This window comes from Phyllobates terribilis, unplaced genomic scaffold (genome assembly GCF_046119375.1).
Source record: "Phyllobates terribilis strain yellow unplaced genomic scaffold, ASM4611937v1 Scaffold_7__3_contigs__length_470593459, whole genome shotgun sequence".
NCBI lineage: Eukaryota > Metazoa > Chordata > Amphibia > Anura > Dendrobatidae > Phyllobates > Phyllobates terribilis.
In genome coordinates, this window is record NW_027362767.1 from 235,374,431 (window position 1) to 235,392,767 (window position 18,337).

General features: G+C 40.9%; 1 protein-coding gene across 1 annotated transcript in view; it reads left to right on the forward strand.

The window, feature by feature from the left end:
• The first annotated feature begins 1,710 nt into the window (after nt 1–1,710).
• AVPR2 (arginine vasopressin receptor 2) overlaps nt 1,711–18,337 on the forward strand; it is a 91,588-nt gene continuing 74,961 nt past the window's right edge. Inside the window, exon 1 of the mRNA XM_073637764.1 lies at nt 1,711–1,973. The gene's annotated coding sequence lies outside the window, so the exon portion shown is untranslated. The remainder of the gene's footprint in view (nt 1,974–18,337) is intronic.

Consider the following 18,337-nt stretch of genomic DNA (forward strand, 5'->3'; position numbering starts at 1 on the left):
TTGATGACCTGTTCTAAGGATAGGTCATCAATGTAATAGTTGCACAAAAACCTTTTAATGCTGGGAGAGTTCAGCACTGAAGTATGAAGAATTGTTAATGCCGCACTGAACTATAAAACAGATATTTACATACAGGGGTAGATAGATAATAGATAGATACAGGTGCATCTCACTAAATTAGAATATCATCAAAAAGTTAATTTATTTCAGTTCTGGTACTTTTGGCAGTGTGGACAGGGGCCAAGTCCTGCTGGAGAATGACATTTCCATCTCCAAAAAGCTTGTCGGCAGAGGGAAGCATGAAGTGCTGTAAAATGTCCTGGTAGACGGCTGCGCTGACTTTGGTCTTGATAAAACACAGTGGACCTGCACCAGCAGATGACATGGCTCCCCAAACCATCACTGATTGTGGACACTTCACACTAGACCTCCAGCAGCTTGGATTGTGGCCTCTCCACTCTTCCTCCAGACTCTGGGACCTTGTGGAGTGTGTCCATGACTGCCTTCTGGACATCTGTCAGGTCAGCAGTCTTCCCCATGATTATGGAGCCTACTGAAACAGACTAAGGAACCTTTTTAAACGCTTAGGAAGCCTTTGCAGGTGTTTTTGTTAATTATTTTAATTGACTGAGATAATGCCTTTTGTGTTTTCATTGGCTGTAAGCCAAAATCATCAACATTAACAGAAATAAACACGTGAAATAGATCACTCTGTAATGACTCTATATAATGAGTTTCACTTTTTGCATTGAAGAACTGAAATAAATGAACTTTTTGATGATATTTTAATTTAGTGAGATGCACCTGTAGATAATAGATAGATAATATATAATAGATAGATAGATAATAGATAGATAATAGATAGATAATAGATAATATATAATAGGTAGATAATAGATAGATAGATAATATATAATAGATAGATAATAGATAGATAATAGATAGATGATAGATAATAGATAGATAATAGATAGATAATAGATGATAGATAATAGATAGATGATAGATAATAGATAGATAATAGATAGATAATAGACAGATGATAGATAGATAATAGATAGATAATATATAATTGGTAGATAATAGATAGATGATAGATAGATAATAGATGATAGATAGATAATAGATAGATAGATAATAGATATATAGATAATAGATAGATAGATAATAGATAGATAATAGATAGATGATAGATAGATAGATGATAGATAATAGATGATAGATAATAGATGATAGATAGATAGATAATAGATAGATGATAGATAATAGATAATAGATAGCCGGTAGATATATAGATAAATAGATATGAGATGGATAGATAACAGATACAGATAGATCCATTGGCATTGGTACATGTTCCCTAGGCATTTTCCAGCTATAATACAAAAGGTAAATCTGCAAGCTTGTTTCGGCGTTTTTGCTGCATATCTGACCCATAATAATGAGAGGGGAAAATCTACAACAAAAATCGCATGTAAATAAAAATTAGACAAAAACATGCCTATTTTACGCAGCGTTTTTCCTGCCATCACCGCCGGCTGTGCAGCACACTTGTCTGGGGCAGATCCTGACCATGTGCACAAAGCCTAATACTCAGGTTTAAATAACAATCTTACATTTTTTGTTGCTAAAAAACACTGGGAGCTCAAGGAAAGCAAGTGCTGAGATTTAGTGATGCATGTGCCAGCCCCTGTGTGTGATCCTCCTCCTCCTCCTCCTGCAGCTCCCAGTGCACAAGTATCAGCTCCTGCTCCTGTCAGCCACACAAGTGCAGCCCTGCTCCAGCTACATGCAGCCCTGCACTCCACACTGCCCCCTACTAAATGCCCCTGCTCTGGAGCTAGAAGACCCCCCAGAGACCCTCCTTAGGATTGTAAGCTCTCTGGACAGGTGTTGTCCTCTGCTTGGATTAATACAGCAAGTGACAGATGCCAGGATAGAAGAGGGGTCACCCTACCAGCACCCATCTCAAGGTAAGGGGGCGCCGAATTGTTTGCTGAGAACTGGCACATAGAAAACCCCAAATCTTATGTGATGTTGGGGAAAATTATCCCCTATCAGTATCAATCATTCTACCTGAAGTAATGTCAAGTAGAAGTTATTGTGTATTTATTTTATTATTATTAGTATTATTTATTTATTTATGTATTATTATTATTTTATTATTATTATTGTTTTTTATCCACATTTTTTATCTTTATTATTATTTTAATTATCATTGTTAACGTAATTATTGTTGCACGTAATTATTTTAATTATTCCTCTATTTATTATTATTATTATTATTATTATTGTTGCTATTATTATATGTTTAGCAACGTTATACTATTTAATATTGATTATTGTATTTTTATTTTTGATTATTGCATTATTATTATTTTATTTTTTATCTCTCATATTAGTGTCGTTATTATTTATCATTATTTTTTACAATTTTCTGCTAGCTCTAATATTGGTGTAATTATTATTATTTTATCAGATATAATATTATTCCTCTTGGTAATACGTCGTTCTTCACACTTCATGGTACGGTACAAGACTCAATGTTTTTGACGGCAAGGATGATATTATCTGCAGCATTTTTCTTGCACTTTTAAAGTATCAGAACCAAGTCGGATCCCAATTAAAGTCATTGGGGTCCATAGGAATTCAGCAGTAACCGGTTAGAAAACAGATCTGGCATAAACACCCGACCTGTCATAGTGTGAACATAATAATATAACGATACAATTTACATCCGAGGAAGTTTAGAATCTAAAACAAATATTTAAGTACGTGGATTTATGTAGCGAATCATCGTTTTGGAACTATTTTGCATATTTAGGGAATTGCATAATGAGCAATTGCCCATTGAATACCTATAAAAACCCAATAATGGGTCAGAAATGGATGAAAAATGGATGGAACATGGAAGTACGAGGTCTGTCTTGCATTTTTTTATCCATGTTTAACGGATACTTTAATGGCCGAGTCTGATCTGCAGAACGGATGAGGATAGGACGCGCTCTGAGTCTGATGGATCCATTCTTAAGACGGATGTATGTGGATCAATGAAACTCTATGGGTCCAGCACACGAATGTGTGAATATAGCCTTATACATAACTGCTTCGGAGGCTGGACAAGATGGACGAGCCCCGGTGTGCTGCTTATTACATGACGTAGTAATATTCCAGTTATTCTGACATATATACTGAGAGTTGCTGTTACATCTTGTGCTGTATATGCTAATTTTCCAGGCTGCTCCCATGATGGGGGGAAATAATCTGCTTTTTTATCTGGCTGTGACACTTGGAGATACAATCCTCCCATTTTGCGCTCAGCTGTATTTTTCCTGAACAGATCTAAAAATCTAAGTGGAAAACTTTTTTAAAACTTTGACTGATGTTAACTTATGCTTCCCCTTCTCCGGAGTAAGTGCCATAGCAAGGAAGCATCAAGTCTTAGCTATTGTTATCTATTACATTTTCATGGGAGACATGCACAAAACTGATGCCTGATTTGGTGCCCACAGACGGCCATGTGTGCCTCCGAGTGCCTCCGGGGTTGTATTTAACATCCACATTACACGCTCCATCGGGTGCCATTACAATCGAATTCTCTTCTAAAAGCGTTGCTTGTAGGGACGGGATGGTGCCTCATTGCACCTTATGGCGGCACACAAGGTGCAGTAATAGGAACCTTTGCAGGGTTTGTACAGATGGTTGCATGCATCGGCTCTAAGGTGTCTGACTTTATCTGTGCCCCGTTTCCTAAAAAATGGCAGCAATATAGAAGAAGCTAAAAAATGCTGTTAATGTTCTTCAGTTTGGCACAAATTGGCATTTTTCTGCTCCTTCTTTTACCAGTGCAGAAAACAGTTGTGTTTCCTATTACATAATAATAGTTATAGAAGCATGATCTTCTTCTTCCTTTTCTTTTTATTATTATTACTCTTCTTCTCCTTATTATTATTTTTTTCTTCTTGTTATTCTTCTTTTCCTCCTTCATCCATTTCTTCTCCTTTTTCTTCTTCATATTATTCCTCTTCTTCTGCTTCTTCTTCCTTTTTTTCTTCTTCTTCTTCTTCTACTTGCCCTTCTTCTTAGCCTTCTTCTTCTCCTCCTTCCTCTTCTTCATTTTCTTCTCCTTCTTCCTTTTCTCCTTGTTTGTATTATTATTCCTCTTCTTCTTCTTCCTTTTTTTTTCTTCTTCTTCTACTTGCCCTTCTTCTTAGCCCTCTTCTTCTCCACCTTCCTATTCTTCATTTTCTTCTCCTTCTGCCTTTTCTCCTGGTTTGCATTATTATTATCCCTCTTCTTCTTCTGCTTCTCCTTCCTTTTTTCTTCTTCTTATTCTTCTTTTTCTACTTGCCCTTCTTCTTAGCCCTCTTCTTCTCCTCCTTCCTCTTCTTCATTTTCTTCTCCTTCTTCCTTTTCTCCTTGTTTGTATTATTATTATTCCTCTTCTTCTACGGCTTCTTCTTCCTTTTTTCTTCCCTTTCTCATTATTATTTTCTTCTTCTCCTTATCCTTCTTCTCTTTCTTTTTCATTTTCATTGCCTTCCTTTTCTCTTCTTCATATTATTATTATTCCTCTTCTTTTGCTTCTTCATCTTTGTCTTCTCCTCCTTTGACTTCTTCTACTTATTATTACGATTATTGTTATTACTATTTTTTCCAATTTAGTAATATTTCATATTCACACACAATGTATTTTTTGGGGGTCTTTTTGTGTTGTCTCCTGTTGGAATTATTTTCTTATTACTTTTATTTCTAGAAATAAAGCTTAAAATCTGGTACATCTTGAGTTGGACTTAGGACAGAATTCCCGCTGAGGGTTGTCTGCTCTCCACATGACATAAGAGCTGTCACGTTTGGATAAGTGGCTTGTAGACTGAAGCACGTATTTCACATAAATCTGAATATCACCACCAGTTTTGGCTACTTTGACTTGGTCTCTAAAGCTTATGTGACAATTATAATCAGTTTTATTATCTTGTTATTACACATTTGAAGCCAAAATGTGGGTACTGCAGCCGGATCACCGAACAGTCTGCACTTGTACTTGCAATTTGAAACTATTGACGGTAGATTGTCTTAGCATATACATGTTAAAAACCCTATTAAAATAGTTCCTTGCCCTCACTGAGATGATGAGTTTATAGGTGGGGTGCCCCAATTTAGACTTTGTCTGTCCGAATTAGGAAGGAATATTGACCAGGGGCACCGCTCCAGGGTGGGGAGATGCTTCTGAATGCCAGGGGCGTGCCACTCTACCTTATTTAGGGCACTTAGATACAGCTCTTAGACAGAAAACTGAATTGTTTCCTGAAGTGAAGGAATGTGACCACAGAATAACAATGGTCAGATAAGCACTGCATCCAAGAAGAAGAGGGTATGAAGAGGGTAGAAGTAGAAGAGGGTATGAAGGGGGTAGAAGCAGATGAGGGTATGAAGGGGGGTAGAAGCAGATGCGGGTATGAAGGGGGGTAGAAGCAGATGAGGGCATGAAGGGGGGTAGAAGCAGATGAGGGTATGAAGGGGTAGAAGTAGAAGAGGGTATGAAGGGGGGTAGAAGCAGAAGAGGGTATGAAGGGGAGTAGAAGCAGATGAGGGTATGAAGGGGGTAGAAGTAGATGAGGGTATGAAGGGGTAGAAGTAGAAGAGGGTATGAAGGGGGGTAGAAGCAGAAGAGGGTATGAAGGGGGTAGAAGTAGAAGAGGGTATGAAGGGGGGTAGAAGTAGAAGAGGGTATGAAGGGGGTAGAAGCAGATGAGGGTATGAAGGAGGGTAGAAGTAAAAGAGACTATGAAGGGGTAGAAGTAGAAGAGGGTATGAAGGGGGTAGAAGCAGAAGAGGGTATGGAGGGGTAGAAGAAGAAGAGACTATGAAGGGGTAGAATTAGAAGATTGTATGAAGGGGTAGCAGAGGGTATGAAGGGGGTAGAAGTAGAAGAGGGTATGAAGGGGGTAGAAGCAGAAGAAGGTATGCAGGGAGTAGAAGCAGAAGAGGGTCTGAAGGGAGTAGAAGCAGAAGAGGGTCTGAAGGGGGTATGAAGTAGAAGAGAGTATGAAGAGGATATGAAGGGGTAGAAGTAGAAGAGGGTATGAAGAGGGTAGAAGTAGAAGAAGGTATCAAGAGGGTAGAAGTAGAAGATGGTATAAAAGGGGTAGAAGCAGAAGAAGGTATGAAGGGGGTAGAAGTAGAAGAGACTATGAAGGGGTAGAAGTAGAAGAGGGTATGAAGGGGGTAGAAGAGGGTATGAAGGGGTGGAAGTAGAAGAGGGTATGAAAGGGTAGAAGTAGAAGAGACTGTGAAGGGGTAGAAGTAGAAGAGGGTATGAAGGGGGGTAGAAGAGGGTATGAAGGCGGTAGAAGTAGAAGAGGGTATGAAGGGGGGTAGAAGCAGAAGAGGGTATGAAGGGAGTAGAAGCAGAAGAGGGTCTGAAGGGGATATGAAGGGGGTAGAAGTAGAAGAGGGTATGAAGAGGATATGAAGGGGTAGAAGTAGAAGAGAGTATGAAGAGGATATGAAGGGGTAGAAGTAGAAGAGGGTATGAAGAGGGTATGAAGGGGTAGAAGTAGAAGAGGGTATGAAGAGGGTAGAAGTATAAGTGGGTATCAAGGGGGTAGAATTAGATGAGAGTATGAAGGGGGTAGAAGTAGAAGAGGGTAGAAGTAGAAGAGGGTATGAAGGGAATAGAAGTAGAAGACAGTATGAAGAGAGTATGAATTGGGTAGAAGTAAAACAGGGTATAAAGGGAGTAGAAGTAGACAAGGGTATGAAGGGGGTAAAAGTAGAAAAGGGCATGAAGAGGGTATGAAGGGTAGAAATAGAAGAGGATATGAAGGGGGTAGAAGTAGAAGAGAGTATGGTGAGGGTATGAAGGGGTAGAAGTAGAAGATGGTATTAAGGGGGTGGAAGTAGAAGATGGTATGAAAGTAAACACATTTTACTGCTCAGATTTATGCTCAGTTGTCAATAAGCTAAGCATAAGGGATTGAAAGATAAAGTGAAGCTCTTGTATGGAGCCTCTTCAGATTAGTTTCACCTACAAAAGTTTAAATGGGTTGACCACTTGCGTAATCATTTTCATAAAAAATGTGCTAATTTAATTTTTTTTAAATGAGTGAATATCACTTATGGTTTTTTGTGTCCCTTTCACCATTTTTTTAAACAAAAAATCCACTGTGGAATGTGGACCCTTTAATGAGGATCTGGCCACTGAAGCTCTCACAATGTGCTTGTCTGATGGCTGTAAGTTGGAGATGTGTCCAGGCATGGTAACCATCTCTTATATCTCCCATTGACTTTGATGGAGAGCCAGAGTTCTCCATCCGGGATGGTTACGGCCCCAACCAATCCTACTTTTTGGCATATCTATATTCTCTTTATCTGTTAAATTAGGAAATTGTATTAAGCAATTGCTTAAAAAGGGCCTGTCACTTGAAAAAAAATGAAAAAATGAAGTTCAATACCTTGTAAAAATCCCTCAGCTGCCCTGATTCTGCCACTGTTTTCTGTTTTATTCTGTATCTCTCCATTGCAGAGAGTTTTGCATGAGTCTCTTCTATGTGAAATCTTTGCTTTACAGACCAACTGAGCATTTCTCCAGAGTCTAAACAGATGAGTTAAATATTTTGTAAAAATCCCTGAGCTCTTCTGATTCTGCTGCTCTTTTCCGTTTTCTGCTGTGTCGCTCCATTGCAGAGATATTCACATTTGTTTCTTTTGGAGAGCAGCATGTGAAATCTCTACTTGTAGGCTTTTCTTCAGAGTCTTCTCTGGGGGCGTGCGCTTTCACGCCTCCCTCCCAGATGCTGCCAATCACAGCTCTGCAGCTGATCTAGCAGGCTTAGAGATTGCTAAGCTGTGATTGGCAGCATCTAGGAGGGAAGGGTGAAAACGCAAACCCCCAGAGAAAACTCCCAGTTGCACTACAAGCAGAGATTTCACATACTACATTCCAAAAGAAACAAATGTGAATATCTCTGCAATGGATCGACGCAGCAGAAAACAGAAAAGAGCGGCAGAATCAGGAGAGCTCAGGGATTTTTTACAAAATATCTAATGCATTTATTTAGCAAATGACATGTTCTCTTTAAAATAATAGTATAGGGGTCTCCTCTTTGCGGAGAATGGCATCTGCGTGTAATCAGTACCTGGGGTGCTACTCTGCCTTGGTCACTGTATTTCAGTTTCGATACTGAAGCCTTGCCCCGGGTGATGAAAGCCTAGCTACGGATCTGTTTAGCGGAGCTATTCCTGGACAGTAAGCCTGCAGGACTGTGACCAAGCAAATGCTCTGCAGACGCCATTATTGACAGCCTAGATTTATTGATTGGAGATATTACGAGGAATACGCTATTTGCCAACAGATTTAATAATGATATAATGCTGCATTATAGAATAGCTTATAGTGCAATTCCCTAATATACTATATGAATTGGCCCAAACCTGGAGCCTCAGTATAACAAACCAGTCAGTGCTGACAGTAGTGTGCAGGGCTGATGCCGATATTATGGCACTAGTTATAGCATTGGTTCTCCAATTAAATCAAAGCCTTACGTACAACACCCTTGTGGTGATGCAGTCTACTCCACCTGCGCATGCATCCGTTCACACTATACTTTCCCATTGCTGGAGTGTAAGGAAGGAACGTGGTCTGCAGTCTGCAAAGACAGAAATACTTACAGTCTAAAATAACCAGAATAAAGGGAAAGTCTTTCCCAATGTCCAATCACCAACATCATTTATGCACACAAGGAAAGATGATTGGAGGAGAATTGCATAAATAACACTTCCTAAATATGCTCCTATCAGCACACAACTAACCCTAGGTTCATGGACCCCAGTACAATATCTAGTCACTTACTTACTATGTGCCATTTCTTATCCTGGTGTTTTGGGCAAAATGGTCCAGGTATGACCATAGCTACACCCCTGCCTATCTGAGCTCAGCCATTGCGTGGGTTTCCTCCGAGTTCTCCCACACTCCAAAGACCTACTGATAGGGAATGTAGATTGTGAGCCCCAATGGGGACAGTGATGCTGATGTCTGTGGAATTAGTAGAGCTGGGTCTGCCAAATATCTGAACTCCTATACAGATGATTTTACAGTGGTGGAGCCCCGTTCTTGAGATAAATTCTGTGGGACACCCACTTTAATCATCATATAGAGTTATGCAACTTTCTATGCTTCCAGCATCCATTTCTCACAATTTTCTAGGTCCCTGTTTGCCTTTAAGGAATTTAAAGGGGTTGTGCAAGACTTAACAATTGATGACGTATCAGTGGGATAGGTTATCAATATAAGATCATTGGGGGTCTGATACTAGACACCCTCTACCATTTACCTGAAAACTGCTTTGGCGGGACATCGCAGCCCCGTACATTACTTAGCGCCTGCTGCCATATACTGCACTTTTTCTCCTATACGGCTGTGTGCCCACGATGCGTTTTTTAAGCGTTTCTGCAGTGGCAATTCCGTGTTCCCCAATGATAATCCGCATGTGCTGTGCAGATGCTGTGGAAATTTCTGCTGCGGATTATCATTGCGGAAAACAACGCAGCATGTCCATTAATTGTGCGGAATCACAGCGTTTTAGCCGCCATTGACTTGCATTGAATCGCATAATATGCGCATGACTACATGTGCACATGCGGATATTCTGCGATTCAATGTGCGGATGGTACCTGGGTCTGGAGAAGAGGAGGCTCTCATCCAGACCTGGGTGCCATAGTACCTGTAAAAAAAAGAATTTAAAATAAAAAATAAACATTATAATCACCTTCTGATGGCCCACGGTCTTCTCTCCAGTGCGTCCTGGCTCCCAGGCGGCTCGCGGTGGTGTAAAAGGACCTTCCATGACGTAATTTAGTCATGTGAGAGATCACGTGACCGCCAACGTCGTTGTTTCCATCCGAAACATACCTAAGGCTATGTTCACACTTGCGCTTTTGCTGCTTTTTTTTTTTCTGTGTTTTTTTAATGCAAATTAAAAGCTGCGTTTTACAGTACCAGCAAAAGCTATGAGATTTCAGAAATCTCATGCACACACATCGTTTTTCTTTCTGACCGAATTGGAAATCTGCTGCGTTTTTGAAAACTGCAGCATATCAATTTTTTTTTTGCGTTTTTGCATAGTTTTTTCACCCATAGAAAGCAATGAATAAGTGTAAAAACGCAGGTATCAGATTTTACTGCATTTTTAGTGATAAAAAGCTGGTACAGCTGTAAATAAACACATTTCTTTTTGTGATTTTCCCAAGTTTAAACCATAATGTCTTGCTCTCCTCACCTGAGATGGCAGTTAGGATTAGTACAGTTTAATTAAATTACTGATGTGTACAAAGTAAACATTGGCCGACCAAGATGTGAAATTGAACAATAGTGTATTTATCTAGCGCCCTGTTTGCTACAATGTATCCCCTGTCTGCAGTCCTCTGTGAGCAGGGGCTGATACATCTTGCACTGAATCCGCAGGGCAGGAAAGAGTTTTCTGTTGCAGGTTTATTTTGCCTAATGTGTTTAGTATTTTGCTTCGACTGGATACAACAGTATCAAACTCTGGATTGTGAGAAGTATTAGGTCTGTGTGCAATTTCAGCCGCGAATAAGAAAGTCTTATCCTTGATCTGCGCTTGTTTCTACTAATTTATCTTCACGTGCCATAGTGCCCTCGGGTACAATGTGTACTGTGGATGTGGATGATTAATTACGTCTCTCTGGTGGGTTTAACCTTTCATTTCCGACTCCATTATTGGGTGTTTTATTAAGCTGACTAATCCAATTTGGCAAATTCTATCACTGTGGTCAAACAAGACCAAATAATGATTTTATTGTGCCTATCGAATGCTGGACAACTGGAAACAGATCGGCACAAAGGTAACGTAATCCTCCTATTGTGATGATCCATTATTCCAGCACTTGTTTAGTCAATGTCTTCAACAATTCTCCTATTTCATACTGAATGGTCATTATCCTACTATGTAGATGTGTCAGTCAGCGGGGAGCCCGCATCATATCTGTCAGGCGCTTAGATGTAATGTCTATATAGAACCTTCCAGGATTTAATGGCTCAATCCATTGTTATATGCCGAAAGAGGTTTTTCATGTAAATAAAAAGTGACGACATAAATTATCTTCTAATATTAAGTTATTATATTAATATCGTCCTATTAACCCCGGTGCCCTTTCTTCCATTAGTCACTCCATTTTAGACCCCTGACTGTCTCCCTTTTAACCCTGTAATTGCAGTGTATGAAAGGCTCTGGCTGACTGTTTATTTCAATAGTTAAGCCATCCATCTTCTCTGTCTCTGTACTGGAGAAGGGGGCCAGCTTGGCTTCTGAAATAAGTCAGCCAGCCCCCTTGCAATACAGCTCAATTTTTATTCCCTGACTTCCTTACTTTTGATCTTGTGCTTGCAGAGTGTAAAGAGAGGCAGCTGACTGCTGCAGCCAAGCCAGCCCCCTTCTATGTCTATTGGAGAAAGAGTCCTGCTTATCTAATGAAAAAAGGAGCCAGCCAACCCCCTTCACACACAACACCAGCCCTCATCTTTTTTTCTATATTGAAAAGGAGGGCTGCTTTAGTACTGAATTAAGCAGTCAGCCAGCACCCTTTATGCACAGCTGTTTCATTTTAGGCTAGACTGCCTTACTTTTGGTCCCATGCTTGCAGTGTTTGAAGACAGCCAGCTGACTGCTGCAGCCAAGCCAGCCCCCTTCTCTGTCTATCTATTGGAGAAGGAATCCTGCTTATCTGATGAAATAAAGAGTCAGCCAGCCCCCTTCACACAACTCTAGGCCTCTTCTCTTTTTCTATGTTGAAGAAGGGGGCCAGCTTTAGTAATGAATTAAGCAGTCAGCCAGCACCCTTTATGCACAGCTCCAGCTGCTTCATTTTAGGCCAGACTGCCTTTATTTTGGTCACATTCTTGCAGTGTGTGAAGAGAGCCAGCTGACTGCTGCAGCCAATCCAGCCCCCTTCTCTGTCTTTCTTTTGGAGGAATCCTGCTTATCTAATGAAAAAAGGAGTTAGCCAGCCCCCTTCTCTGTCTGTCTATTGGAGGAACCCTGCTTATCTAATGAAAAAAGGAGTTAGCCAGCCCCCTTTTCTATCTATTGGAGGAATCCTGTTTATCTAATGAAAAAAGGAGTTAGCCAGCCCCCTTCTCTGTCTATCTATTAGAGGAATCCTGCTTATCTAATGAAAAAAGGAGTTAGCCAGACCCCTTCTCTGTCTATCTATTGGAGGAATCCTGCTTATCTAATGAAAAAAGGAGTTAGCCAGCCCCCTTCTCTGTCTATCTATTGGAGGAATCCTGCTTATCTAATGAAAAAAGGAGTTAGCCAGCCTCCTTCTCTGTCTATCTATTGGAGGAATCCTGCTTATGTAATGAAAAAAGGAGTTAGCCAGCTCCCTTCTCTGTCTTTCTTTTGGAGGAATCCTGCTTATCTAATGAAAAAAAGGAGTTAGCCAGCCTCCTTCTCTGTCTATCTATTGGAGGAATCCTGCTTATCTAATGAAAAAAGGAGTTAGCCAGCCCCCTTCTCTGTCTTTCTTTTGGAGGAATCCTGCTTATCTAATGAAAAAAGGAGTTAGCCAGCCTCCTTTTCTGTCTATCTATTGGAGGAATCCTGATTATCTAATGAAAAAAGGAGCTAGCCAGCCCCCTTCTCTGTCTTTCTTTTGGAGGAATCCTGCTTATCTAATGAAAAAAGGAGTTAGCCAGCCTCCTTTTCTGTCTATCTATTGGAGGAATCCTGATTATCTAATGAAAAAAGGAGCTAGCCAGCCCCCTTCTCTGCCTATCTGCTTAACTAATGAGAAAAAGAGTCCAGAAACCCTCTTCACACACTACTCCTGCTGAGCATGCTTTACTTTTAGTCTTCCGGTTGCAGCGTTTAAAGGGGCTGGCTGAGTGCTTATTTAAATAGCTGAGCAAGCCCCCTACAAATAGGAAAAGGGGGCTGCCCTACCTATTCAAATAAGAAGCCAGCTAGCCTCCTTTACCCACAGCTCCAATCACGTACCCATATGGGAAACACTGTCCGATGTCGAGCATGGAGCCAGAAGGAAGATGGCCAGCGGTGGGGTAACATGCAGCTCGTGGGCCCGAATGCAAGATCTCCAACAGGACCCCCAATTATAGAAGGTCCTTAATATTAATAGTCTTTTATATGGACCAAAGGAACTTTTTGGGCCCCCTAGGCTGCGGGCTGTCGGTGCAATTGCAGCCACTGCACCTATTATAGTTAACGCCCCTGGTGGCCAGGACCTAGAATGGCAACCGCTGATCAGCAAGCATTAAGGAGTATTCACACGAATGATAGTCACTTAGGAGTGTAAATCAGACAGCGCTCGGCCTGAGCAATGACCTAATAATGGATTTAATAAAGGCAATGGGCCAGTTCTCAGGAGAAAACCGCAGCTTGCACTACTTCGGTCCAACTCTCAAACAAGTTTCCATTGGGTTAGTAAAAAAAGAAAAACAGAACGCACCGAGAAACAAAACTGATCCAACTCAGGTGGAAAGTCGTCCTTTTTTGTTTCTACATTTTTTTTTTGTCTGAATAAAGCAAAACTTTTCTCCATTTCATTAATCAAAAGGGCCCCAGCACAAGGAACGCTATATTGACGATGTTTTCTGACTTAACCCGTTAAAAAAACAATAGTAATCTATTAATCATACAACCGTGAAGAGTCATGAGAATCACATTGTGGAAATGACCTACTTCTCCTTATAGAGCAAACTCAACCTACATGTCCGGTGTCATAACGAAATCATTTTATCTACATTATAAGGATGCATTTATCCATAAAAGAAAAATGATCCCCGACCTCAGCACTCTGTCATTCCTCACCCTTTACTTGCGTAGTAATGTGTTTATTCTTGATTGGAGATTAGCTCGTATTACTGTAGTTATGTGACCATTCAGCGACGAGACCGTTCCTGGAATGGAGCGTTCCAGCAAACCACAGGTTAAATTAGGACTGAGTGACTTACGGAGCGAATAAAATGAAAAGATATGGAGTTAGAATAACATATTACTATTATTGCCCATAAAACATGAGCATTTATTAACTAATGACATGAGCTTCAATTTAGAGTTTTTTATATCCTTCGTATAAAGAGCGAGAACAGATATTTGGCACTCTACGGACCGGAGCGTGAACTATTCTGCACTCACCTACAGAGTAAAATAGCCGTGTGCTTAAAGGAGAGCCATCATCAGAAAATGACCTATTTTTTAAATTAGCTTTTTGTGTTTTAAAGTATTTTTTTTTCTATTTCTGGCAATTTTTTTCTATTTTTATATATCACAATCTGTATCAAAAATAAGAAATCTTGCAACTTTCCCACCGGTCACTGAGTTGTTTTTTTTAGAATCTAACTTCCTGTTGTTTCAAGAAACAACACATGTACATAGGCACAATGGTCAGAACCTGACCCTATCTTTTGTATTGGAGTATCTAATGAGCGTGTGTAATTGGCAATTTGTCTTTTATTTTTACATATCACAATCTTTATCAAAAGTAAAAAATAGAAATCTTGCAACTTTCCCACTTGCCTCTGAGGCTTTTTTAGACTATAACTATCTGTTATTTCAGGAAACAATACATGTACATAGCCATAATGGTCAGACCCTGACCTTCTCTTCTGTACTGAAGTATCTAACAAGCATGTGCAAAGGTCATTGTGAAGGGAGGGGAAGGAGGTGAGACATCACCTATTGTGATTGATGGATCCTGTGTTATCAGCTGTTTATAGAAGTGTTACCAGTCTTTGTAATCCTGCCTCTGCTGATAATGAGTCTGCTGAAAACTGAAAGGGCAGAAAGTATGAGTCTAACAGCCCCAGCGGCTATTATGAAGATTGAAAAATTACTCATTTTGCTTTTTTTGAAAAAAAATTATATACAAAATTGCCATTTTTTAACAATATAACACAAAAACCTTAGTTAAGCAAAAGGTTATTTTCTGAAGATAGCTTCCCTTTAAGTATGACAACCATCTCCCAAAATGTAGGGTGGAAAAGAGTGCTTGTAAAGCCATTAGTGGTATCCAGAAGATGATGGAAATCCATGATAATGACCAAAGCCGACCTGATTAATATATTGGTTCAGAAAATACATTATAATAATACAATTCGCATTATTTTTTTCAGTGGAGTAGAGGACACACTTCTCATTTTACCATAATTGAAACCTATTCCAACTTGCTATGAGCCTACCCCAAAAGTTTGAAATATTTTTTAAAGTTTAAAGTTAAATTTTAAAGTTTTAAATATAAAAGTTTTACAATTTCTAAAGTTTTAAGGTTCCCACACGCATTAAAATAAAGTTGGCCAAGCCTGCCGATTCAGTGGGACCATAGAATCTGTATAAAGGACTCCAACTTTCTCTTTACAGATGATGTAGAAGAAAAGTGGGTTGGGGCATACTGAATTTCAATGTCTGATCCTTTTCTTCTTCAGATGTGACTAGCAGCACCTCCATACATGTGGTTGGGTTTGGAGGCAAAGATGGCGGCCATATGATCATTCTGGGCACAGCTATCTAAGGTGTATGGGCACCTTTGTAATATTTCTTCTCAAACTTCCTTATGTCTTTACAAAAAAAAATAACCCAGTCAATTAACTTCACAAAAATATTTTCAAGTTTGGCCTTAAGTCAAATTTTTCAAGAAGAATATTTATATGTGGTCAGACAGGCTGGACTGCTCCGTCTATGAACAACCATAAATATCTGGATTTTCAACAAGTTTTAGGACCAAACCTGTTTTAATTTTATTATGGAATTTACATTAGCTGTGAGCCTGTGTAAAAACATTGAACTAAAATAACCGAGGCCTACAGCATCTTCTAAAATCCCATTATATGCAATTACATTAATGAGGGATTTAACCTAAAGGCCCATTATGTTCCACATTCTGCTAATCTGACGCTGTGAAAATCAATTTGTTGTTCCACTACAATAATTGCAAAAGTATTTATTGTGGTCGCTCTTGGGTCTCAATGCAAAAACCACAATGATAATACTTGTCTCTTCTTATGTGGTAGAAAAGTCTTTAAAGATCGGAGATGTTGGCCGAGCAATAGTTTGACCAATCTTTCGTCCTATAGTTTTCTCTCCCGGGTCCTCCATACACAGGAGCACTTGCTTTGCCGAGCTCTCCGGTGTTCTGTACGAGAGAGACTTATTTACTAGTGACTTATCTCACTGAGAACAAAAGAAACGGTCGTCCAAAGTCAGATAAGACATCATCAGTCCATACACATTCAAGTGTTGGCCGACTCTGCCAATATCGGTGGATTCAGCTGGTGTTACTCTAATTGGTATGGGAGCCTTAAGTGGTTTTAGGTAAATTAATATAATAGGGAATAGATTAAGTCCTACATTGTCCTCTACAGGCCACACTAAAGGTGGCTAGATAAAATTAGATTTGGGTTGATCAAACCCAAAGATTCCAATGGGACCCACTTACCATGGTAATGTGTGTAGGACCTCCTATCCTAGTAGATGTTTGAAGGACGCAGCAGGTTCAATTTCAACACCCTATCCTTCTGTTCTTAGAGAATAAAGCTGCCACTGAAGATGTCTTAAGCTCCTCCCAATTATGAACACATAACTCAGCAACCCAAGTATACTTTATATGTGTCTGTCAGGGTTAAAAGATATAACTTGTTGAGTTGACAGCTATCTGATGTGTATCGCCACCTTGAGCTGCTCCATCACCAAACTCTAACAATACCTAAACAAGTAGAAAATTGGGACTTTGCGTTGTTGTAACTCTTTTAACATCAACCTCTTCTCTGCCAAAATCTTTTGTAAGCAAGTCCACGTCTTTAGATCTGTATCTTGGAGAATGTAACGTCAGTCAAACCCGCCGTTATCAACAGTTTCAACCATCAGTCTAGGAGATAAGAATCCAGCATGTTCGATTTCGGACATCCATGCCTTTTGTTCTCTGAGAAATAAGGTGCCATCAGTCATGTTTTGCAGCTGCTCTCTCATAGAAAAAACAAGAGTACTCGGCAGAGAGAGCAGTCTTGTGTATAGGTGGGCCGGCCGAAATAGCTGCCGGACAAACTATCCTCCAACAGCCATCTAAGGTGTATGGGGGCTTAAGTCCAAAGGATATCACCAAGTTATGTCCATGGTTGTGTTATACTCAACTGACTCAAAACCCCAGAATTGCTCCTCATTGCACATATGTCAGAGTACTTCTCTCCTTCTGTACAACAGAACTCTGTCAAGACCCAAAATGTCTTGGGCAGAAGCTTTGACTATCAATTCTACGACAGCTTGGGATGACGATGCATTTAGAGGTGCTCAATAGCTAGAACCAAAGCCATACATACAACTTAGGACTTATGTGGCACCCCAGGGGTCTGGTTTCCCACAGTAATGTAATGTTATGTCTGAGAGCAGGTGGGAGGTCCTTTGGTCAGGGATCCTGTGCATGCCACACCTCCTGCCCAGTCTTGGGAGGGGAAGACCTTCCCCTATATAAACCCGGGGCTGAAGCAGGGTTGGCCAGTCAAGGAGAGTAGAGACAAGAAACAGCAGAAGCAATACTACTACGAGTCAGGGGCTGGCAGCTGCAGAGCTCGCCCTGACTGAGAAGCTTTCTTACCGGACCCGGCGTCCGAGGCTGTGGGGACTAACTCTTACCCAGCAGCAGAAGCCGACCGGCAGGGGATTTCAGGTCCTCAGGCCCAGAAACCCGAAGGCACGGTCACACGCGTGGGACCAGCACCGCCATCGTGGAGCGGAAGCCATTAGAAGGCCCCGAGTCACCGGCCATACGGGTGAGCACCACACGGTACACTCAGGGACGTGGGCTACTTATATCCGCTTCTAGCAAGGTAGCCAGAAGAGTACAGTCAGTTTGGGAAGCCTACAACTCCGCCTGGCCAGGGGAGATCCCATCTGCTCAAGGACTGACCAGGCCCCGTTCACTAGCAAGTACTCCGGGAGGGTCTATCGTTGTTACCAGTAAAGACCCTGAATTACACCGCATCGTCTCTGAGTGGTTCCTGCTACCCCCATCATCCACATCTGCTGCCCTGAGGCCATACCCCTCCCGTTGGGGGTTATACCATCTACGCTGCACCATCCATCCACCGGCCTCAGCGGACTGTCCTGCAGCGGCAGCTCCATAGCTGCATTCAACGGGTGGCGTAGTCGTCCTGCATCTACCTCTGTTACATCGCCGCTCAGTTTGACTCCCTGGGCACGGACCGGGTCACCGCCACGGGACTACAACCCTCAAGAGATCCGGCTCCGGGTAAGCTCCCGCGTGCGCAACGCAGCGCGACACAGGCCCAGGGGCGCGTCAACTTTGG